The sequence below is a fragment of the Microcaecilia unicolor genome, chromosome 7, assembly GCF_901765095.1.
Source record: "Microcaecilia unicolor chromosome 7, aMicUni1.1, whole genome shotgun sequence".
Lineage (NCBI taxonomy): Eukaryota > Metazoa > Chordata > Amphibia > Gymnophiona > Siphonopidae > Microcaecilia > Microcaecilia unicolor.
In genome coordinates, this window is record NC_044037.1 from 183,307,748 (window position 1) to 183,333,790 (window position 26,043).

Consider the following 26,043-nt stretch of genomic DNA (forward strand, 5'->3'; position numbering starts at 1 on the left):
AGAGAGTAATGGGCCGATGATCAAAAGCGAGAGCTAGAGGCTATTAGCGTCATACTAGCACCCATGTTGGCTACAGCCCCATGATCAGAGCTCCCAAGCACGTGAAACAACACACTTGCAGGCTCTGACCTCCAGGCCCCCTGACACCCTCGACATAAGTTCACCGAGTGCTGGAGTTTCTCCCTTATATGGTGTGAAGCCCTTTGCAGTGCATCCCAGGGTGCACTTGGCTGGGCACTGCCATTTTCAAGGCATTGCTGGAAGAGGAGGGAGGTGTAATAATCCCTCCAACAAAGATACAGGCAGGGGGCAGGGAAGAGGACAACTAGACCACCAAGTTGGAGGGGCTTGGTTTGTAGCTGACGGGGCCACTAGGATTTTTTTTTTTGGGTGGGGTTAGGGGGCTGGAGATCCACTGTCCAATTTTGCTTAGAGCTATGGCTTCTCTCTGCATGACTGCCCTTCTGACTTTAGTTTTTGCAGGCTTCTTCTGACCCTCAGCTCAGTATGGCTTTACAGGTCTGAGAATACAAGGCAAACATCCCACAAACTCCAACGTGGAGAACAGAAGAGAAGCAGACCATATGAAAAACCGTCTTTATTTCCCACTTTTAACTCCAGGTCTAAACAAGGTCACCTGACTTGGCCATGTTTCGCCAAACATTTGCCTCAGAGGCAGATTAATACATCTGGTGTGAAATCTCAAGTCCCATCAAAATGATTAAAAACTGTTGTCTCCAACCTGGGTTAGCATGTGTTGAGTTCACTCACTTCTTTCACCACTACCTATTTTCTGTGGGTCGGCACTGCACCCAGTTTACCACTTAGCCATTCCAGAGAATACTCCTGCAACCAACAAATACAAGAACTGTGCTTCCTATATTTTGCTCTGGTGATACTTATGGGGTTCAGGCAAATGTGAGAGATTCGGAGCTTAGCAACTTGCGTCCATCTTGGTGCAAGATCCACTGGAAGTCCTAAAATATGTTTTTTAAGAGAGCTATATTTGATAACAAAAAAAGCTAGGTGTACAAAAAGGACAGATTGTAAAGTGTGAAGGCTGATTTTCCATAGATTGTCTAGGTAGGAAAAAGAATGTCCAAGTTAGAACATTTCACAATTTCCCAAGTATTTATGCATAAGGCTTGCTAAACACAGAGCTTTTGGTTAAAATACATGTAAGGCTATGAGAAATACATGTGTATTTTATGGCATATGTAGTAGCCATTTTACAAAAGAACACATTCAGAAAAATGTCATTACACAACATGAGGGGAGGCAGGCAATGCAGGGGAGGCCTCAAAGCCTTGTGTCTGCTCCTCCCCAGCCTCTAAGGAGGGCCTGGCACTGGAGTTTTCTCTCTCCTGCTCCTGTCAGGAAGAGATCACCTGGATCCTGTCAGGAGCAAGAGAGACATTCCTTGGCGCTGGATCCCCCTTGGAGACCCGGCCTGGGGGAATCTAAGCCCCCCTCCCCCTTCAGCAGCCCTGGTTGTACTGACTGCAAGTACTGAAGATGCCCATAAGTACATAAGTATTGCCATACTGGGAGAGACCAAAGGCCCAGTATTCTGTTTCCAACAGTGGCCAATCCAGGTCACAAATACCTGGCAAGATCCCGAAAAAGTTTAATACATTTTATGCTGCTTATCCCAGATATAATCAGTGGATTTTCCCCAAGTCAATTTAATAATGGTATCTGTCCCTTAAAGGCAAGATTGAGTGATGAGCTGTGGGGCCAGCTCCTATTTTCTCTCCTGAACATGCAAGAATCAATAAGCTCACACAATGGCTCTTTGTTTTGGGCTTTGATACCAATCAGTAGTCAGTTAGGGAGGTTTCCGTGGACAGCAAAAAGGTTATTACCAACGTGAAGGATTCAATTATTGGTTCCAGTGGGTGGTGGTATTTACTTTAAAATTGTTTTTGATTGCATGTTATTTGTGGCTATAAAGATAACACAATGATTAAAATTTTTATTATTGAACTTTAAACACAATCTTAATACTCATTTGTTAAAGGATAAATTATATTCTTTAAAACTGATGGTGTGCCTTGACAATTTTTGCACCTTGTCATTGTGCCGCGAGATGAAAATCACTAGTCTAAATTTTAGGGAAACCTTGTCAGATGTGCTCATAATGACACTGGAGGTAAGGATTGACAAACTGTCTGGCTTTTTTTCAGGATTGTACTGATATTTACAATGCTGTCTGGAAGCTGAAAGGATAGCTAACATGTCTGAACATTTTTCATTGTTAAAAAAACCTGTTTGTAGATCTTCAATCTTCCCTCTCCTGTGAGTAACTGACTGTGGAGACCGTGGGTAGAATCCAGCCAAATGGGGAAAGCTGAAGGGGCAGGACAGCATGCAAACACTGATTTCCAGTGAGATTGCACCTTTCAAACAATCCTCCCCTCCTCTCTCATCTCCTCACCTGATCTCAGACAGAGAGAACCAGCACAGCTATAAATACAAACACGCCTACTCTCACATGCAAGCACTGACAAACATGCATGCATATGAACATGTGACAGATGTATCAGGCCACAAAGATATACAGATAGATTTCCCCCCACACTCTGTCATGCATGCAGAGAGTTTGGATAGAATTCCATGAGGGGGAAAGGGAAATTGGACTTGATATACCACCTTTCTGAGGTTTTTGCAACTACATTCAAAGCGGTTTACATATATTCAGGTACTTATTTTGTACCAGGGGCAATGGAGGGTTAAATGGGAGCTGCAGTGGGAATCAAACTCAGTTCCCCAGGATCAAAGTCCATTGCACTAACCACTAGGCTACTCCTCCATTGGGAAAGGAATGAGGGAAAGGGGATGAGATAATATATCGCCTTTCTGTGATTATAATCAAAGCGGTCTATATTATATACAGGTATTTATTTTGTACCTGGGGCAGTGGTTAAGTGTCTTGCCCAGAGTCACAAGGAGCTACAGTGGGAATCATACCCAGCTGCCTAGGTTCTCAGGCCACCACACTAACCTACTCCTCAACTCCTCTGCCATGCGCTGCTTTTTTCCCCCCACTTGTTCTTTAAGCTTGTATGTATTGCCATTGCAGATTTGGAAAAAGACATTTCTTTTTGGCTCCTCAAAGCAGTGTGTGCTGCAGATAGTCATGTAAGCTTTTCTAAAATCACTGCTTAGACGTGTATGGCATTTACACCTGTAAATGCTGTGCAGACCTTGTAAAAAGACCCACATCATCACATAAAAGCATCCATTATTTTAAAACTTGAGGGTCAAAAATCTAAATTTTAATCTTTTTTTGTTTAATTTATACCTGTTGACCTTGCAATTTTCTCTTGCCCCATTTAGCTTAATCAGAACAAGACTTGAGATCCTGGCCCATGTACCTTTAATGCCCAACTACTGGGAGACTTTTTCCCCAAGTTATATTCCCCTCACTTAGCTATTGAGTAGTATGATTTCCCAGTTGAATGCACAGAAATAGCAATTAAAACATAGACCCCCCCCCCCCCCCCCCAGAAAAGATGATACTTATTTCTCAACATTTCTTGACTAGCTTTTGAGTGGTTACACCCCTTTCTATAGGTCAGGTCAATCGTCTGGCTGGGGATCATGCACTAGAGTTTTCTTTCAGCACTTTACAGTTATGGGCCCTAATTTCAGTTTTTAGGTGTGCTGTTGAATAGTAACCTTGACTTTTTCTCCCTCCACTTTTCCCAGGGCCTGATAATACTGCTTTAGGAGCATTTCCTTTCACCTTCAGCCAGTTCTGGGAATGCAAGACCTGACTCAGGAACTGAACCCGGAACCTTTTGCAAGTCGCTGAGCCACCTAGCCAGCCCAGACTTTGTCTTGTTTGCTAGGTTCTCTGTATTGTAGCTGACTGTTAGATTTCTTTTTTTCCAACTTGCACAGCATATTCAGAAGCATATATACCCCAGGTTACTGTTGTAATTGTCTGTTGCTTATGTTTGACTTACTGTATACCACCTTGGATGAATTTCTTCAAAAAGGCGGTAAATAAATCCTAATATAAAAGTAAATAAAAATAATATTATGCATCCAAAATGTAGTCCATTGTTCTCCGAGGACAGCTCGGTACCGCTTCCGCGCCCCAGACAGGTTCTGCCTCCGTCACCGGTACCGGTTTCACTGCCTTGCTCGACAGCCACTCTGGACGAGCGCCTCGAGGCCAATCTTCCAGGGATTCTGGAAAGACTGCTGCGTACATCTGCTCCGGTACCGTCGGTGCCTGCGCCGCTGGTACCGTCGAGAGATGCGGCAGTTGGTTCTCTGCCCGTGGTGAGGACAGCGACGCCGGTACCGCTTGCGGCATCGACCTCCGCGGCCACCCAGTTTGACTCCCTGTCGACGTCGCTGGAGGGAGCTTCAACCACCTACCTAAGTACTTGTATCAATGCTTCCTAACAACTAATCTACATCTTCCCCACAATGTAAGTCCATTGATTCTCTTCTGTACCCAGCAGAGATAGAAAACCAATCAACAACTTCACCATAACTATCTTTTATGTATTTGTGCCCTGGGGGATGATATTTATTCTCATCCACTTATTTTGTTGCTCTGCTCTGGAGTTTCTTCATATCTTTTCTGAATTGTGAGGTCCATACCAGCCACGATGCTGCAACAAAATCTTACTGAGTACAGTGAGAGAGATGCTTCATATCTATAACGTTTTTATTTTATTTTACATGTGATACATTTGTTTATTACATCTCAATATTATATTTTCCTTTTATTCTACTATTAGTCTATTACTAATGCTTTCCACTAGTATTACTGCCTAAACAGTCACTTCCCCTTTTGTATGCATGCATGAATTTCCTTGCCTTGGATTTAGTATTAGAAAGCCAGGAATGAATCCTCATTTCATAAGGATATGAGCTGCATTGCCTGAATCGACTTAATCAGTGGTCAACAATATTCAGGGCACAGCAGGAGCTCCTCCTGAAAAGGAGTAGAGAATAATTTGAGATCAGAACTGAAAATAATTAAATGGGAGAAAACAGTCAGAAAGAAGGAATCAAGTTTTTGAAACTATCCAATGATCTTTGCAGTCATTTGTAAAACATCCTCCATTAAATATTATCTATATGGAAATTCCCCCTCCCCCCAGTGAATTCTTTCACAGTTTTTCACATTTGTTTTAGGTTTATGGAGCCCTGAAGCAGTCATTTATTGACATATTAATGGTTCATTCTTTCTTAAAGCACTGTGTGCATCCTGCAATATCTGCATCATCTCGCCCTTGGTTAGTGCTGTCTACCGGGCTGGAGGTATTGAATTGCTGTTGCTACAGTGATTGCTACTAATGTGTTCTAGCCTTTAGCACCACCATGTGGTGATAGTTTTATTTGCATCTGACAGCAAAAGTGGTAAGTAATTCAATGGCAACAGGCCAGTGGAATGGACAATGATTATTAGTATGACTCTACAAGGTGCATGTAAGCTTTAGAGAGATTTGTAAGAGACAGTTTCTGCTCCTTGGAGTTTACAGTCTAGCCAAGCCAGATGGATGAGGCATAAAGAAGAACAAATAATGGGGTTGAATTTTAAACAGTGAGACCATGGTTGAAAGAACTGAACCATGTGGATTGCAGATGAGATTAGCAGAAGGGTAAACATTAATTGATCAAAGCTGAAGTGAATAGACTTTGTTAGAATCAGTTTGAAAATCTAGTGAAGTGAGTTGGAGGTTTATGTAACACTGTACTAAGGAAGTCTTTAAGACTAATTAAACTCTGGAATTTGTTGACAGAGAATGTGGTAAAAGCAGTTAGCTTAGTAGGGTTTAAAAAAGGTTTGGATAATTTCCTAAAAGAAAAGTCCATAAGCCATTATTAAGACTTGGGGAAATCCACTGTGTATTCTAGGATAAGCAGCATGAAATCTGTTTTGCTGTTTTAGGATCTTGCCAGGCACTTGTAACCTGGATTGGCCACTGTTGGAAACAGGATACTGGGCTTGATGAACCTTCAGTCTGTCCCAGTATGGCAATGCTTATGTTCTTATGTACAGTGGAAATAACAGCATTTACACATGTAGATTAATTACACGTGTAAATGGTGGTTTCAGAAAGCCACTCTTTTTATATATATATATATATATATATATATATATATATATATATATATATATATATATATATATATATATATATATATATATATATAACCGAGATGCAAAGGTTTCAAGGGTGCATGGTTTAAGAAGGCCCAAAATTGTAAAGGGGGCAATTCCATAACTTGGTGCCTCAGGTTAGGCAGCTCAAGTCCATATACTGAATGCCAATTCTATAAAGGCACCAAGATTCTGTTATAGAATACTAGGGTGTCATCTAAATTTAAGCTTGCCTTCTTACGCCAGGTTTATGGCTGTCAAGTTGGTATGCTTAAGTGTGCCATGCAGTGTATGCAAAATGACAGTAGCCTATAAGGACACATCCCGGTCTTGTACACACCCACATATCGCTGCCTTGTCTTTTCAACTCCATCTTCTTAAATACAGAGAACTGTAAATCATTAGTATTTAGTGGAGTGATCCGCTGAGTACCAATGTGTGACAAAAGGAACACTTCCTATCTGCCTGTTTATACAATTTTTATGCTCAATAATTCTGGTCTTAATAGCTCTGTTAGGGGCCCTTTTACCAAGCCACGGTAGGGCTACCGCAGGCTTGGTTCACAGTGATTCGGCCCTATTGCTGGGCTACCATGGGAGTCTGGCAGTAGTACCGACTCCCACCACACAGCGTTTCTGGCACCCAAAAATAATTTTTTAGCGCCTGGGGCTTACCCAGCAGTAATCAGGCAACACTATGTGCTGCCTGATTACCGCCAGGTTAGTGCAGGAGCCCTTGCTGCCTCCTAAATAGGAAGCAGTAAGTGCTTCCCCCCCCCCCCCCTGGAAATGGCTGCACAGCAAGTGTTAGTTACTGCGTGCACCCTCATTTCCATTAGGGAAAAAAAGCCCTTTTAACGGTGGCGGTTTCCTTAGCATCCCTCCAGACCGGCCCAGAAATGACTGATGGGTTGTGCATGCTTTCCAGCAGGTGGAAACTGAGAACTTGATTCTTACGTGAGCCTATATACCCATCCTCAGCCTCAGTTTGAATCGTATTCTCAGTCTCCAGCAGGTGGTCGTTGTGGTGAGCCCTTCAGTCTCATTTTCTTATTAATTGTTCTTATTTTTCTTCTTTACTCTCTCTCAAAAAAAAAAGACAAGGAAGGACCGTTTAAGGGGACTTGCTGCTACCAATTGCAAAATGGCTTCTGGGACCTCCTGTGACAGTCTTGGAAGCCATTACCATTGGAGCAGCGGCAGAGGGCAGGACTGAGTGGGGCTCATTTCTGCCCCTGAAGAGACAACTAGACCACCAGAGCTTTCTAAGGGAGTGATGTTGGGGGGTGGGGGTCATTTTCATTTCAATTTCTGCTTATTTCAGTTGCAAATTCAGTTTCAGCAGAAACCAAAAATTCTGGGTTAAGTCGGGCTCTATCCCATGCTGACAAAATGCTGCTGAGGGTGACTTTATCTTGTTGGGCAGACTGAATGGGCTATACTGGTCTTTATCTGCTGTCATCTACTATGTCACTAGATGCTGCAGAGGCTACAAGTTGGTCATTTTACTGTCGTCATGCTGGTAGTACAATGTCTACATTAAGCTATACGTTGTACACTGCCTTGGGTGAATCTCTTCATCAAGGTGATAGGGATGCTAGTGAGCAAGGCCATTTGCATAATCTATTTACATTTTGTGCCATATAATACTCATTCATGGTGATGTTAATGTCAGTAACTGAAATACATTTTTCTAGATTTTTTTTTCTTTTTAATATTTGTTTTTACCTACCATCTAGGGACATAACTTAGTTTTTGAATGACTTGCATGCTGTTATGTATATGTACCTGAGAACAGATATGCATAATCATGAAATATAAGAAAGTTGAAATTCTGCATAATCAATTTTCAGTGCTATAGCAATTTTTTATACATGTAGAGGGAGCACTTTTGCTCCCATCTTGTTATTTATTTAGATTTTGCTCACACCTTTTTCAGTGGTAGCTCAAGGTGAGTTACATTCAGGTACTCTGGATATTTCTCTGTCCCAGGGGAGTTTGCAATCTAAGTTTGTACCTGAGGCAATGGAGGATTAAGTGACTTGCCCAAGATCACAAGGAGCAGCAGCGGGATTTGAACTGGCCACCTCTGGATTGCAAGACTGGTGCTCTAACCACTAGGCCACTCCTCCATTCCACTTTGTTTCATTTTAGTGCATGCTAACCCACATTATTTCTTGAGCACTAAACAAAATGAAAGTATGCATTCCTAATTCTTCCCTGTATTCTTGCCAATACAGACATTACTGTAAGAGATGGTTTACTGACAGTTTGCTTGGACTAATACTGGTATTGCAGTAACTGTTAGTAAATGACCCTATCAATTGGCTTGTCATTTCAGCTTTGGATTTTGTTTGAATAAACCTACTGTTTGGATACACATCTGGTCTACCCCTACTTCTGTCTTTTATTTGTACACGTCTATCTTTACAAATTCCTTATTTCTTTGGTGGAGGCAGGATGGCCAATACTTTTATAATAAGTGGTTTAGTTCTTTTTCTGTTTTTTTTTGTTACAAAGAAGTGTGTGCTTTTTATGGTGAAGATGTATCTCTATAAACATCAAAACCGATAGAAAAAAATCATATGTGTTCTATTCTTCCGGAATCTGAAGTATGTTAAAGGATGTATTGATAATTCTCCGAGGACAAGCAGGCTGCTTGTTCTCACTGATGGGTGACGTCCACGGCAGCCCCTCCAATCGGAAACTTCTCTAGCAAAGTCCTTTGCTAGTCCTCGCGCGCACCGCGCATGCGCGGCCGTCTTCCCGCCCGAAACCGGCTCGAGCCGGCCAGTCTTCTTTTGTCCGCACTCGGTACGGTCGTGTTTCGCCGTGTCGAGCCCCGGAAAGTCGACCTCGCGCGTCCAAATTTATTTTTGACGTGTTTTTTCTTCGGAAAAAGTCTTTAAAGTGTCGGGAAGTGCTTCGGAACCCCCCCCCCCCCCGGGTTTCAGACCACCCCTTCCCGTACTTCCAGCTTTTTGCCCCCGATAAGTTTTCTTTCGTCGTCGGGGTAGGCCTCTTTTCGGCCTCGGTCGAGATTTTCTCCCTTCTAAATTTTTTGGTGCTCTTTTTCCGTCATTTCGGATTTTGATTTCGCCGGCGTGATTTTTCCGCCCATGACATCGAAGCCTTCCAGCGGCTTCAAGAAGTGCACCCAGTGCGCCCGGGTAATCTCGCTCACTGATAGACACTCGTCATGTCTTCAGTGTCTGGGGGCCGAGCACCGCCCTCAGAACTGTAGTCTGTGTTCCCTGCTTCAAAGGCGGACTCAGGTAGCGAGATTAGCCCAGTGGAACGTGTTGTTCTCGGGCTCTTCGTCGGCATCGGCACCGGGATCTTCGAGTGCATCGACGTCGTCAGCGTCCAGACCATCTTCCTCGGCCGCCACTGTATCGAGTGCATCGAGGCATCGGGCCTCTGCATCGGCGCCAAGGTATCGGGCGACTGCATCGACGTCGGTGGTACCGGGACCTCGTCTGCTGATGTCGTCGGACGGTGGTGCATCGTCAGGAGTGCAGGTGAGGGCTGTCCATTCCCCTGCAGGTGGCGGTGAGCCTTCGGGTGGGTCTCCTCCTACCCTGAGGGCTCCTGCGGTACAGCCCCCCCGAGACCGACCTCCTTCGGCCTCGGCCCCGAGGAAGCGACGGCTGGATTCTACGTCCTCCTCGTCGGTGCCGGGGAGCTCCGGTGACATGCTTCGGAAGAAGTCGAAGAAGCATCGACACCGGTCGCCTCCCCGCGTCGGCACCGAGAGCTCTGGGTCGCCGAGGGAGTCGGCACCCAGCAGGCATCGGTGCCGAGAGGACCGCTCACCCTCTGTTCAGGAGGTGTCGATGCGCTCCACTCTGGACAGCCCGGAACAGCCTCCTCGCCCGGAACAGGTTCTGACGTCGACGCCTGCATCGACCTCTTTGCCTTTCTCTGCAGCCGCTCTGAACGAGAGCCTCCGGGCCGTTCTCCCAGAGATTCTGGGAGAGCTGTTGCGCCCTTCCCCTCGGTACCGGCGGTGCTTGCGCCTCCGGTACCGTCGAGCGTGGCACCGGCTGGCCCATCGCCCGGGGTGAGGTCCCCGACGTCGGTACCGCGTGCGGTGCCGACTGCGGCCACCTCCCAGGAGGGCTCCCCGACTACGTCGGCGGAGGGAGCTTCGCCGATGCGGGCGAGGGAGTCTACCTCTCGACGCCCCCATCGTGGACGTGGCTCCACGGAGTCGAGCCGGGCGAGGTTGCAGACACAGGTTCGTGAACTTGTGTCTGACACCGAGGGTGAGGCCTCGTGGGAGGAAGAGGAAGACCCCAGATATTTCTCGGACGAGGAGTCTGAGGGTCTTCCTTCTGATCCTACTCCCTCTCCTGAAAGGCAGCTTTCTCCTCCTGAGAGTCTGTCTTTCGCTTCCTTTGTCCGGGAGATGTCTACGGCCATCCCCTTCCCGGTGGTTGTGGAGGACGAGCCCAGGGCTGAAATGTTTGAGCTCCTGGACTATCCTTCTCCACCTAAGGAAGCGTCCACTGTTCCCTTGCACCATGTCCTAAAAAAGACATTGCTTGCGAACTGGACCAAGCCACTAAGTAATCCCCACATTCCCAAGAAGATCGAGTCCCAGTACCGGATCCATGGGGACCCAGAGCTGATGCGCACCCAGTTGCCTCATGACTCTGGAGTTGTGGATTTGGCCCTAAAGAAGGCTAAGAGTTCTATGGAGCATGCTTCGGCGCCCCCGGGCAAAGACCCTAGAACCTTAGACTCCTTTGGGAGGAAGGCCTACCATTCTTCTATGCTCGTGGCCAAAATTCAGTCGTACCAGCTCTACACGAGCATACATATGCGGAACAATGTGCGGCAGTTGGCGGGCTTGGTTGATGCTCTTCCCCCTGAGCAGGCCAAGCCTTTTCAGGAGGTGGTCAGGCAGCTGAAGGCGTGCAGAAAATTCCTGGCCAGAGGGGTGTATGACACCTTTGATGTTGCGTCCAGGGCCGCTGCTCAAGGTGTGGTGATGCGCAGGCTCTCATGGCTGCGTGCCGCCGACCTGGAGAATAGACTCCAGCAGCGGATTGCGGACTCGCCTTGCCGTGCGGATAACATTTTTGGAGAGAAGGTCGAACAGGTGGTAGAGCATCTCCACCAGCGGGACACCGCATTCGACAAGTTCTCCCGCCGGCAGCCTTCAGCATCTACCTCTACAGGTAGAAGATTTTTTGGGGGAAGGAAGACTGTTCCCTATGCTTCTGGTAAGCGTAGGTACAATCCTCCTTCTCGACAGCCTGCGGCCCAGGCTAAGCCCCAGCGCGCTCGCTCTCGTCAGCAGCGTGCGCCTCAGCAAGGCCCCGCGGCTCCCCAGCAAAAGCAAGGGGCGAGCTTTTGACTGGCTCCAGCAGAGCATAGCCGACATCCAAGTGTCAGTGCCGGGCGACCTGCCAGTCGGAGGGAGGTTGAAAGCTTTTCACCAAAGGTGGCCTCTCATAACCTCCGACCAGTGGGTTCTTCAAATAGTTCGGCAAGGATACACCCTCAATTTGGCTTCAAAACCTCCAAATTGCCCACCGGGAGCTCAGTCTTACAGCTTCCAGCACAGGCAGGTACTTGCAGAGGAACTCTCCGCCCTTCTCAGCGCCAATGCGGTCGAGCCCGTGCCATCCGGGCAAGAAGGGCTGGGATTCTATTCCAGGTACTTCCTTGTGGAAAAGAAAACAGGGGGGATGCGTCCCATCCTAGACCTAAGGGCCCTGAACAAATATCTCGTAAAAGAAAAGTTCAGGATGCTTTCCCTGGGCACCCTTCTCCCCATGATTCAGCAAAACGATTGGCTATGCTCTCTGGACTTGAAGGATGCCTACACACACATCCCGATACTGCCAGCTCACAGACAGTATCTGCGATTTCAGTTGGGCACACGCCACTTCCAGTACTGTGTGCTACCCTTTGGGCTCGCCTCTGCGCCCAGGGTGTTCACAAAGTGCCTAGCTGTGGTAGCAGCGGCACTTCGCAGGCTGGGGGTGCACGTGTTCCCATATCTCGACGATTGGCTGGTGAAGAACACATCCGAGGCAGGAGCCCTGCAGTCCATGCAGATGACTATTCGCCTCCTGGAGCTACTGGGGTTTGTGATAAATTATCCAAAGTCCCATCTTCTCCCAGTGCAGAAACTCGAATTCATAGGAGCTCTGCTGGATTCTCGGACGGCTCGCGCCTATCTCCCAGAGACGAGGGCCAACAACTTGTTGTCCCTCGTCTCGCGGGTGCGAGCGTCCCAGCAGATCACAGCTCGGCAGATGTTGAGATTGCTGGGCCACATGGCCTCCACAGTTCATGTGACTCCCATGGCCCGTCTTCCCATGAGATCTGCTCAATGGACCCTAGCCTCCCAGTGGTATCAGGCTGCTGGGGGTCTAGAAGACGTGATCCACCTGTCCACGAGTTTTCTCGAATCCCTGTATTGGTGGACAATCTGGTCCAATTTGACTCTGGGACGTCCTTTCCAAATTCCTCAGCCACAAAAAGTGCTGACAACGGATGCGTCTCTCCTGGGATGGGGAGCTCATGTCGATGGGCTTCACACCCAAGGAAGCTGGTCCCTCCAGGAACGCGGTCTACAGATCAATCTCCTGGAGTTGCGAGCGATCTGGAACGCTCTGAAGGCTTTCAGAGATCGGCTGTCCCATCAAATTATCCAAATTCAGACAGACAACCAGGTTGCCATGTACTATGTCAACAAGCAGGGGGGCACCGGATCTCGCCCCCTGTGTCAGGAAGCCGTCAGCATGTGGCTCTGGGCTCGCCGTCTCGGCATGGTGCTCCAAGCCACATATCTGGCAGGCGTAAACAACAGTCTGGCCGACAGACTGAGCCGGATTATGCAACCTCACGAGTGGTCGCTCAACTCCAGAGTGGTGCGCCAGATCTTCCAAGCGTGGGGCACCCCCTTGGTGGATCTCTTCGCATCTCGAGTGAACCACAAAGTCCCTCAGTTCTGTTCCAGGCTTCAGGCCCCCGGCAGACTGGCATCGGATGCCTTCCTCCTGGATTGGGGGGAGGGCCTGCTGTATGCTTATCCTCCCATTCCTCTGGTGGGGAAGACTTTGTTGAAACTCAAACAAGACCGAGGCACCATGATTCTGATTGCTCCTTTTTGGCCACGTCAGATCTGGTTCCCTCTTCTTCTGGAGTTATCCTCCGAAGAACCGTGGAGATTGGAGTGTTTTCCGACCCTCATCACGCAGGACGAAGGGGCTCTTCTGCATCCCAGCCTCCGGTCCCTGGCTCTCACGGCCTGGATGTTGAGAGCGTAGACTTTGCCTCTTTGGGTCTGTCAGAGGGTGTCTCCCGCGTCTTGCTTGCTTCCAGGAAAGATTCCACTAAGAGGAGTTACTTCTTTCTGTGGAGGAGGTTTGCCGTCTGGTGTGACAGCAAGGCCCTAGCTCCTCGCTCTTGTCCTACACAGACCCTGCTTGAATACCTTCTGCACTTGTCTGAGTCTGGTCTCAAGACCAACTCTGTAAGAGTTCACCTTAGCGCACTCAGTGCATACCATTACCATGTGGAAGGTAAGCCGATCTCAGGACAGCCTTTAGTTGTTCGCTTCATGAGAGGTTTGCTTTTGTCAAAGCCCCCTGTCAAGCCTCCTACAGTGTCATGGGATCTCAATGTCGTTCTCACCCAGCTGATGAAACCTCCTTTTGAGCCACTGAATTCCTGCCATCTGAAGTACTTGACCTGGAAGGTCATTTTCTTGGTGGCAGTTACTTCAGCTCGTAGAGTCAGTGAGCTTCAGGCCCTGGTAGCCCAGGCCCCTTACACCAAATTTCATCATAACATAGTAGTCCTCCGCACTCACCCTAAGTTCTTGCCAAAGGTCGTGTCGGAGTTCCATCTGAACCAGTCAATTGTCTTGCCAACATTCTTTCCCCGTCCTCATTCCTGCCCTGCTGAACGTCAGCTGCACACATTGGACTGCAAGAGAGCATTGGCCTTCTACCTGGAGCGGACACAGCCCCACAGACAGTCCGCCCAATTGTTTGTTTCTTTTGATCCCAATAGGAGGGGAGTGGCTGTAGGGAAACGCACCATATCCAATTGGCTAGCAGATTGCATTTCCTTCACTTACGCCCAGGCGGGGCTGGCTCTTGAGGGTCATGTCACGGCTCATAATGTTAGAGCCATGGCTGCGTCGGTAGCCCACTTGAAGTCAGCCTCCATTGAAGAAATTTGCAAAGCTGCGACGTGGTCATCTGTCCACACATTCACATCTCATTACTGTCTGCAGCAGGATACCCGACGCGACAGTCGGTTCGGGCAGTCAGTTCTTCAGAACCTGTTTGGGCTTTAGGATCCAACTCCACCCCCCGAGGGCCCTGTTTGTTCTGTTCCAGGCTGCACTCTCAGTTAGTTGGTAAATTTTTTAGGTCAATCTCAGTTATGTCCTCGCCGTTGCGAGGCCCAATTGACCATGGTTGTTGTTTTGAGTGAGCCTGGGGGCTAGGGATACCCCATCAGTGAGAACAAGCAGCCTGCTTGTCCTCGGAGAAAGCGAATGCTACATACCTGTAGAAGGTATTCTCCGAGGACAGCAGGCTGATTGTTCTCACAAACCCGCCCGCCTCCCCGTTGGAGTTGTGTCTTCCCTTGAAGTGTATTGTCTTGCTACATACTGGACTGGCCGGCTCGAGCCGGTTTCGGGCGGGAAGACGGCCGCGCATGCGCGGTGCGCGCGGGCGCGCGAGGACTAGCAAAGGACTTTGCTAGAGAAGTTTCCGATTGGAGGGGCTGCCGTGGACGTCACCCATCAGTGAGAACAATCAGCCTGCTGTCCTCGGAGAATACCTTCTACAGGTATGTAGCATTCGCTTTGTATGGTGGCTTTACCTTACCAGGACTAATTTCTAACATTGCCTAACAATGTTATATGTCAGTACAGTATTTTACATTGTGTATTTCATTGCAGTGTTTCTTTCTAGTGTATGAGCACCCTCTTATGGACATTAATATTGTTTTTCATTAGCATTCCCCCCACCCCCTTTTGTATAGACAGCCACAATCTTTAAAGATAACTGCTTTGAATTTAGTAGTGATAGTTACAGTTGGATTTAACTTGCTGGTTAATTTGCATTTACTTTGCTTGTTTTTACATGAAATGCCCATCGTATCTGCAGTGGTTTGATGGAAAATGTAGATGTGTGCTAAATAGAACTTTGTATTGCAAATTACTATGTAAGCCGCATTGAGCCTCCATCGTGTGGGAAAGCACAGGGTACAAATGTAATAAATAAATAAATAGAACATACGCAATCATTGAAACCTGAAATTTAAACCTATTTTTTTCTTCCCTCACAGGTTTCAAGAGCCCAGATACATTTTCAGTAAAGTGGTAAGTAAACAATACTTAATGCCAAATTACTGTTGCCGCTATAGTTTTAAAAATGCTAAATTTAATAAAATTTCTGGTTATAAAATATCCTATATATAGTGTATTCAGTTAACAGCATATTTAAGTCTCATTGGTGTGTTATGTTGTGTATCTTTTTATTATGATTTAGTTTATATAAACTGTAGAGTGTCTGTACTTGATTTCTTACACAACAGGCCACCTGAGATCACTGTAGATATTGTATTAAAAGTGCTAAATGAAAAGTCAGAGAAAATGGCAAAGAAAAGATTTATATAGTGTTTTCTGTTAGAGATTGTGCTGCTCATAGATCCAACTTTTACTGGATTTTCTCTGAAGACAAACAGGTTGATGACTGGTCACAATGCCAAGCAGAATGACATTTCAGAATTTTCTGGAAAAGTATTTTCCATGGTGGCTCTACAGCTCTATGGTGCCCTTCTCCCTCCCTCCCCCCCCCCCCAACCCGGCCCTGTTGGACATGTTCCAAGAGACTGATGGATCTTTCAGTTGGTTTTTATTTTTCCTTCTGGGCTCAGAAATTTTGGGGTATATATTCAGCCTGCAGTGGTTTGTGGTTTTTACACCACTTACAGCAGCGATCTGAGTTGATCCTGGATATTCAGGGCCATGTCTAGGCTCTGGCTTTCCAAGTTTTTTGAGTATTTACAGCCCCGCACTGTGGAAGCTGACAGGGCGGTTTACAATCTAAAATATGGAAAGAGAAAAAAAAATTTACAGATAAGAATACATGGCACGTAGTACATGGCATAATAGTGTAGTAAGAGAAGAACTACAATCGTGATAGGAAAGAGGGGGTGGGATAGAACAATAGGAGGTCACAGCAGCCATTTTAGACTGGCACTGCAAGGGGAAGGAGCGAGGGGGCTGAGCTCCTGCTCCCAACGAACCTGCTGGTCCACCAGGGATATAAGTAGGCCCGGAGGGAGGGCCTGCCTGCACGGTTGTGGGGGACAGGGGTCTTCCAGGGGCAGGGGGTCTTGATAAGGGCTGGAAGGGGGAGGGAAAGAAGGGGACATTGGCAGGGGGGGCTTGAGGTGATTTGGGGGCTTTACTAAAGAAAAATAAAAAAGTTATGTCAGCCAGCCCAATATTCAGCCAGGGGCACATAGGGAGGATGCTTTGTCCCTTTTCCCCAGGTAGGACTGACTTTAAAGGAGCAGGTCAAGACAACTAGTTACTAGAGAGCTGCCACTTTCAATTTGGAGTGGACGTGAGCCATAAAAAGTATGCCTAACTTTTTGCTGCCTTTTGCCAAGAAACCCGGCAATGTGGTGACAAAATGCACTGTTTCCAATTGGGCAGCACCCTCCATTTTTATTTTATTACACTTAAGTAGGACTGACTTTAAAGGAGCAGGTCAAGACAACCGGTTGCAAATCCAAAATGGATTTCCCTTGAGATTTGTAAGCTTGCAGTGTAATATTCATGCCATGTTTTAGAGGAGCATTTTCGATATGACGTCCAAATCTGATTTTGGCCATTTTACAAAGAAGTCCAAAAATTCTGTGCCAACCAGAAAAGTACTTGTTTATTTGTTTGAAGGAATGGTTCCATGGAATCTTAGCGGAGATTGGGTGGGAAACAAGACGGGAGCTTAGCAGACTTCTGCGGTCTGTGCCCTGATCGTGACTGAATAGATAGGGATGGGCTGGAGTGTAAATTTTAAGGGGCTTCGACGTTAGCTCCAGAGCTTAGTACAAGAACAGTACTGAGCAGACTTCTATGGTCTGTGCCCTGAGAAAGGCAAGGACAAATCAAACTCTGGTTACATATAAAGTATCACATACCATGTAAATGAGTTTATCTTGTTGGAGAGACTGGATGGACTGTACAGGTCTTTATCTGCCGTCATTTATTATGTTACTATGTTGAAAATCACCTTTTTAGACATTTTTTTGCTCAGTGTCTTTCTTAAAGGGCCATCTTCAAACAACAACAGTGGAAAAATGCACAAAAACAAGCCATTGAGATGTCTTGGGGCCAGCAGTCTTACTAGACTGGCCACACATACATTAAACAGTGGGGTAGTCTAGGAGGCACTGGAGTGAACTTCACATTAAAAAGTCCCAGGTACACATCACATTATAACCCCCTTATATTGTATGGTGAGTCCTCCAGGAATATCAAAAAATGTACTGTACCCAACTGTACACCATTACAATAGCCCTTATGCCTGCAGGTGTCACCTGTATGTGGGTTCAATAGGTATTTTGTGTTTTTTGAGGCATTCGCATGTTCCACCACAAGTGTACTAGGTAGAGTAAGATATGGGCCATGGTCCACTTCTCTAAAGTCCACTGCACTGGCCACTGACAACTCCAGGGACCTGCTTGCTGCTCTAAGAGGAATGGCCATTATATCTACAGCTGTCATAGAGCCTGGTATATACTGTCACTTTCAATTAGGGGGGTGGGAGTGGGTCAGTGACCACTGGGGAATTAAGGGGGTGTGGGGTAATGCTTTTTTCTCCGAGGACAAGCAGGCTGCTTGTTCTCATATGTGGGTCAGCGTCCACGACGGCCCAGGAACGGCAAATTCTTGCACAGCAAAATTTAAAAGTTTTGCCAGAGCCTTCTGGCGTGCCCATGCGTGGATAACTTCCCACCCATCGTATGAGCATTCCCAGCTCCTTTTGAGCCACTGAATTCCTGCCATCTGAAGTACTTGACCTGAATGGTCATTTTCTTGGTGGCTGTTACTTCAGCTCGTAGAGTCAGTGAGCTTCAAGCCTTGGTAGTGCATGCACCTTATATCAAGTTCCACCACAACTGAGTAGTCCTCCGCACGCACCCCTAAGTTCCTGCCAAAGGTGGTGTCGGAGTTCCATCTGAACCAGTCAATTGTCTTGCCAACATTTTTTCCCCGTCCAGACACCCACCCTGGTGAGGACAAGTTGCACACCTTGGACTGCAAAAGTGCATTGGCCTTTTACGTGGAGCGGACAAAGCCCTATCGATAGTCCGCCCGGTTTGTTTCTTTTGATCCCAACAGGAGGGGAGTCGCCATCGGAAAATGCACAATCTCCAATTGGCTTGCAGATTGCATTTCCTTCACTTACGCCCAAGCTGGGCTGACTCTGGAGGGCCATATCACGGCTCACAATGTTAGAGCCATGGCTGCGTCAGTGTCTCATTTAAAGTCAGCCTCCATTGAGGAGATTTGCAAGGCTGCAACGTGGTCATCAGTCCACACATTCACATCTCACCACTGCCTTCAGCAGGATACCCGACGCGACAGTCGGTTTGGGCAGTCGGTGGTGCAGAATCTGTTCGGGGTTTAGAATTCAGCTCCACCCCCCTAGACCCATTTTTCTTCTGTTCCAGGCTGCACTCTGTTAGTTGTTTATGGTTTGAGGTCAATCTATGTTGTGTCCTTGCCGTTGCGAGGCCCAATTGACCAATGTTTATTGTTTTGACTGAGCCTGGTTGCTAGGGATACCCCACATGTGAGAACAAGCAGCCTGATTGTCCTCGGAGAAAGCGAAGATACATACCTGTAGCAGGTATTCTCCGAGGACAGCAGGCTGATTGTTCTCACAAACCTGCCCACCTCCCCTTTGGAGTTGTTTGTTTGTTATTTGCTTTCTGATTAAACTGAGCAGGAACGCTCACGCGACGTGCGGGAAGTCGTCCGCGCATGCGCGGTGTGTGCGGTTTGTGCGCCAGAATGCTCTGGCAAAACTTTTTAAATTTTGCTGTGCAAGAATTTGCCGTTCCTGGACCGCCGTGGACGCCGACCCACATGTGACAACAATCAGCCTGCTGTCCTCAGAGAATACCTGCTACAGGTATGTATCTTCGCTATCTCTCCAGTGGTCATCTGGTCACTTTAGTCACTTTTTTTTGGCACTTAGTTGTTATTGAAACAGGTCTAGTCAAAAAGTCCTATTTTGTGCCCTGGATGACTTTACAGTTTTCCATTATTGCAGAAAAAAAGTCCAAATCATAAGCCTGCCCTAGTCCCAGTGGCATACCAAGGGTGGGGCGGTGGGGGTGGTCTGCCCTGGGTGCATGCTGCATGGGGGTGCAGGGAGCAGCTGCACGGCTGTCTGCTCTGCTGGTTCCTTGCTCCCTGTGACATTACTTCCTGTTCCAGGACAGGGAACCGGCAGAGCCGAAAGCAGCACGACTGCTCCCTGCACCCCCTGGAGTTGATGTGTTGGGGGGGAGGGGGGTGATGTGCTGGGGGGAGTGTAGGAAGCAGGAATCTGCCTTGGGTGGCAGCCGACCTAGGAACGCTACTGCCTCGTCCCACCCAAAACATGCCTTTAATACTCCCCCTTGAGAGTTAGACGAACTGCATAGAAATATGTCCTAAAAATGACTTTTGTAAATAGTGATTTGGATGTTTTTGCAAAAAAAAGAAAAAAAAAGTCCATCTGCTGCTTTGTGCTACTATTTTTGGATGTTTTTCTGTTTTGAAAATGACCCCATCAGTCTGTTTGTCTTCCATGTATGTGTTGAGGCATGGAGTAGAGAATGACACTGGGACAAAGTTTGTCTCCGCCCCGCCCCTTCCCCATGGGTTCTGTCTCCGGCCCCACCCCGTCCCCGTAGGCTCTGTGTCTGGCCCCACCCCGTTGGTTCCGTCCCCGTGCCGTCGGCTCTGTCCTCATCTGCAGAAGCCTTGAACACTTATTATTTTATATTTAAATCGTTTTATTAAAGTATAAAAAGGAACAATATACTGTGCAACTGTTCTATATAAATTACAAATAGCGAACAATAATAACAATGAGCAGCTATAATAACCCTCCTTCCCACCACCACCCTCTACACTTCCAATCCCAACAATAGTTGATTTCTACTACATCAAGGAATCCTAATTCACACTGTTAAAATGTCCAGGGGTACAAAATACAACCCGTTCTGTATGCCCTAGAGGGGGAAAATATACCCTATAAAGCACTGTTATGTTTTTTTTATCTGTGGATAAATAAGAAGTCATCAACAATCTCAGGATTCAATCTAGTTCTTCTGTCTTCCACAGTCCTTCCTGGAATAGAAGTTGTCTTCTTGGAAGATGTTTTGGTAGCAGGATGTACAGGATGTCCCATGCAAATTTTGCTAGTTGTGGCCAGTATGTTTGCTTGTTTTTCCAAAACAACCCAAAATATCTTTGTAGGCATCACTTCAACGTAAATAACAGTCCAGTTCATTAACAGGCTTGAAAGTAGAAAATGACACGGGGACAAAGTTTGTCCCCTGTCCCCGCTCCGTCCCCATCCCCGCGGTTACTGCGGTTCCCCGGCCCTGTGTCATTCTCTAGTTTGGAGTCTAAGGTCTTTTATCTTAAGGCCCGTTTGATCACTTCAAGTTGTTTTCCATGTTTAAAGAGAGAGAGAAAAAAAGAAAAAGATAAATGTCCTCACATCTTACCCCCCCCCCCCCCCATACCAACAAATAAATCTATTCCCAGAGGCTGACAGTTCTTGTTGTAGTTCCTTTTATGTTGAAGTAGTGCTTAGCTAGGCAATCCAACTTGTATGAAGTAGTGAACCTACTTGTTTTCAAAGTAAGCAAAGTGGAGTACCTGTCTAAGGAGTGTTCTTTGAAGTCCGCCAGCCACACAAATCCTTTTGTTTCTTGGGGGGGGGGGGGGGGGTGATTCTTGCCTTTGGCTAAACCATGAAACTTCTGCACAGAATCCCATAGATGTGTCTACACATCTGCTCTTCTCTGGAAAGCTCTTTATTTTTGTCTGCCTTTCCAGTACTCAGGGCAAGTTACTGCATTTTTAGTATTCAGGTACAATAAATCCTTGCTGAAAGAGCTCATAATCTAAGTGGCTATCTGGGGCAGCAGAGAAACACTGGCTTGCCCAGAGTCAGAAGAGGTGTCTGTGGGGTAAGTGGTATTTGAACCATGGTTTTCCTGGTTCTTAGCCTGTTGCTGTAACCACTAGCCCACATCACCACCTCCTGTGACTGCTGAACTGCTGACTTCAGAGAGCACCTATTAAAGTCAAGCATCATTTCTATTTCATCCCCCTCTGAATGATCTGCATGTTTGATTGTTAATGGAACAATCAGGTATTTTATCCTTTACAAATGGTTAGTCATATTTATTGAATCTGCTGAAAGGGAAGAGGCATCCAGGTGAGACTGTGGGGGTGGGAGGTGGCTAGGCAGAGGAAAGATTTAGCTCTAGCTTGCAATAAAGAAGATAATACATTTTAGAAATGTTTTCATCAAAAATATAATTTCTGGCTATTAACTTCTTATAGCGGATCCTCAACTTTTTAAGTGATTGGGCACTGGACAAAAATGCAGTGAGGCACAAAGTGCAGCTGTTGTCTACTTTGGTTAACAACTTGTCCTTTATTTGAGTCCTTTTTAAAAATCAAAATGTAATGTTCCCCTGAGTACAGGTTTTCATGTGATGCTTTTCGAAAGTGCAAACACTTTCTTGTCAGAGACTTTGAGAAACTCAATTTTGACTTCCAATCTACTTTATATTTTTGTCTAACCTTTCCCACTTCTAACACGTGCATTTTTTTTTCTTCTCACATTTCTGGTGCTTTTACTTTGCCTGGTTTTTCATATCACTTTTTTGCCACTTTCATTTTTTTTTCTTGTTTTTAATGCCTTTGATGCTCCCCTTCTCCCTATTTCTTGAGTGAATTACATTGCCTTAGCATGCCCTGGATGAATCACAGTGATTACAGTATACCATTTTGATTGTGCAAATCTCAAATGACATACAAACAATATGTAGATAGAGCTTGCAACTGCAGGCATTGATATAGTTATGCATTATTTTAATAATGTAGTACTAATAGACATCAGCATCATAAGTAGGTGCTTTAATCTTTTTTTTCCCTCTGTATATAGATTGTTTGGGTTAAGTAGAAGCAATATAAAGTCCTCCAAGTCAACCACAGAAATGCTACATTTTAGGATACATGCAGTGATGATACAGCTAATTGAACATTTAATATGCTTTCAAAAATGTTTTTAAATATTTTACATTAGTTGTGTGGCTCAGTTGTAGCTGATCAGTGACAGTAGGTGGTGATATTGTACTGCAACTTTCATGATCATTTCAGTGAAAGAGTACATTGCTGTGTAGCCTGAGCAGTTACAACGAAACAAGAATAAAAGGAAGAATCATAGAGAATGCATCTTCCTTTTATTCTCAATCACTTCCCCATATTTTATAATAACACATGTAGATTTTCGCAAGGCCATTAAACGCCCATTTCCACACCCCTAAGCACGCCTCTTTTTGTTAGCACAATACATTATAGAATACACTTAGCAATGTACATGCGTAAATTCTAATTTTTGCCAATTAGTGCTCGTTAACGCTGGTTGGCTTGTTAAAACAATTACGCTACATGCATAGTTATAGAATACGCCTAGATTACTCTAGGCACACTATATAGAATCCGTGGGAGAGTGTGTGTATTCTATAACAACTCACATAGATTTTAGAAACACCCACACCCCACTCATGATGTGCCCCCCTTTTCAACTAAGCAACTTAGAATTTAGGCACACCATGTTACAAAATACACTTTTTGAGTTGTGCGTGTAAATCTTAATGCCAATTAGTGCTGATAATTGCTTGTTAACATCCAGTTAACAGCACTGGTTAGCTAGTTAACCAGTTAAGTTACTCACATTGTTATAGAATACACTTAGATTTCTGCGCAGAAATTAAGACATGATGTATAGAATCCTGGGGCAAATGCCACTGTTGTGTGTAACAGTGGCGTAGCCAGACTTGAATTTTTGGGTGGGCCCAGAGCTAATATGGGTGGGCACTAGCACTATGTATATAGGTATGAGTAGTGTTTCTTAGGATACTACAAAATAATGCCTTACAATGCACTTGATGATGGATTGCTCTGCCCAGTAACTGCTCTGCATCAACATAAACCACATATATACATACTTAAAAGGGAAAAATGATAAATATAGTTACATTATTCCATATCTTAAACTTGACCTGATGTAAGTCTACTATAATGGCAAACATCTCAACTCATGTGACAGGATCTTACAGTATAATTACAGCAATGGCTTTATAACAAATGTAAATGACTGATTAAGCAAAACAGGTAAATACCCACATTTTTCAAAAATGTTAATCTTTGTCTGTTCTTCAACATGTCAAAAACTGCATGAAGCAAAGCTGCAGAATTCTCACTGATGAAATAAGAAAAATTCTACTGTCATCAAGATATTTTTCCACCTACTGTGGAATCTGTAGAATACAGAACACAGCTAGAATGTTTCCTCTTACAGCTTTTCATAGGAAAAATGTATTCAAATTCTGGTTGGTAGCACCTCAATAACACAAAATCCCTTCACCGCTAGGTACTTTGTGAAGTAACACTAAATCCTGCAAAGAATTTTCTTAGAGCCTGTATCGCAAACCTTAGCACCAATTCTGAACATGAATACCAAAAACAGTACCTTTAAAACTGCATCAGTGAATATACACAAAAGCAATGCACATCCCATTGGAAAAGCCAAACAAGTCAGACTCATAGATCCCCACACAAACCACATGCCAGCAGAATCTCTCACCTGTTCAGTCACATGAAGAACAAAAATCAACACTCATCAATTATAGAATAAAAGACCAAAAATTAGAAATTGTCCCATAGCTCAGCATCAGCCCTTCCCAACCCCCCATCCATCTCCATAGCCCAGTATCAGCCCTTCCTCACTTCCATCCCTGTAGCCCTCCTTTCCCCACCATCCATCCTGTAGCTAGGCATCAACACTGTCCTACTCCCTACCCATTCCCCCCCCCCCCAGTTTTGGCATTTCTGCCCTTCTCAGTATTCCTCCCCACCCACCCTGAAGCACATCAACATCCCACCTACGTTAAATATTTTTGAAACTTTATTTTAACCTGAGCACTACAGAGACCATCCCCACCCGAAAACCCACCAACATGAATAAATACACAACTTTTTTTTTCAATTTTAACCTGGGGACTGAGCCCACCCCCATCCAGAAACCCAACATTAAAATTTATTGTTAGTGGGTTTCTGGGTGAGGGTGGGCTTTTCACTGCCTAGGGAAAAAAAAGGTATATGTAATGATTAAATATACCTTTTTCCCCTAGGCAGTGAAGAACAGAACCCACCCCCACAGAGAAGCCCAGCACCAGCATTATACTGTAGATATAAAACTTTTGTTGTTGTTTTACCTGGGCAGGGCCAGATTCAAAGAGCAGTGAACGTGTGCTCCCTTTGCTGCCTCTGGGACCACAGTGGAGTGTACTGCCTGCAGAAGATTGCAGGACTCAATCAAACGCAGATTGAGCAAGGGGCAAGATGAAGCAAGGCCCCAATTGCTTCTCCAGCTATTGCTGGCAGCCTGTGGCACACCGAGGGATCCGTTCAGCTGAGCTGCAGCACTGGCGGCAGATTTTTCTGTGCGGCGTCGGCCTCTGTGAACCGCGGCAGCGGCACTGGCAGCAGATTTTTCTGTGCGGTGCCAGCGTCCATGCATGCTGCAGTCTGCGGGGTCCTGGGGGGGGGGGGGGGCAAGTGCACTCACACCGATTGGAGGACAAGCAAATGGGGCGGGCCTGAACCGAGACTGGATGGGCCTGGGCCCACCCAGGCCCACCCGTAGCTACGCCCCTGGTGTGTAACACATACCAGTACCACAGCATGCTGCAAAACCATTAAAACTATCCAAAGCACACCCGTATTAGAGAGGAATAGGGGACCTAAGCAACCGCACTGTGAAAAAAAAATATCTTAAATCATTAAGCAGATCAATTGTCTTTCATTGATCCTTCTAAAAAATCCTCATTTTTTTAACTGTGTTGCTTTAAATAATCCAAATAACTATTTATCCAATCTTCAGTAAATTCATTTCAGTCTTAAGACACCTGTCATTGGATCAAAGCAAGAAAGCATTATCTGTAAACCCGACGGGGCCGGTTTCACTCAGCTTCGCTGGCTTCCTTAAGGGGTTGTCTGGTTTATTTTCTGAAATAAATCAAAAGATTATATTAAAAAAACATTTTATAAACGAAATAACTGAGTTCAACTTCACTCTGCTGCAGAATGCGTACAGCATTAAACTCCATGCTCCTCCTGAGATCACAAAAATGGTGCTGCTTAAGTCAGACACCCAAACTTTAAATGGTTTCAAGAACACTCACATCACATCCTCTTTGCTCCACATACTGTTCAAACTTGAAGGAGACTCTTTTATTTAAACCAATGATTCCCAAAGTGGGTGGTAACATGCCCTGGGGGCGTTGAAAGACAAGGTGGCAGCATGGGGGCGCTGCACTATCCTAGGAGGGTGCTGGAGGATAAGCACAATGAAGCAGCATAAACAGCTAAGAAGTAAGAAAGTATTTCTTTTTTACCATTTTATCAATGTAATAGCTTGGCGAATAGGCCTGTCTATAATAGTGTTTATCTGTTTACGCATATGAGCATACGCTTGCGCTGTTGCGCGTGAAGCAATAGTGCATATGTTTGCACCATCGCAAATAAAACAGGCAAAGCGTTGCATGAGTCATGAG

General features: G+C 45.8%; 1 protein-coding gene across 3 annotated transcripts in view; it reads left to right on the plus strand.

Moving 5' to 3' along the window:
* The window catches only part of ADARB1 (adenosine deaminase RNA specific B1), a 418,661-nt gene that overhangs the window by 189,708 nt on the left and 202,910 nt on the right, over positions 1-26,043 (plus strand). For all 3 annotated transcript variants that reach the window (XM_030208743.1, XM_030208744.1, XM_030208746.1), the window contains one exon: positions 15,460-15,493. The gene's annotated coding sequence lies outside the window, so the exon portion shown is untranslated. The remainder of the gene's footprint in view (positions 1-15,459; positions 15,494-26,043) is intronic.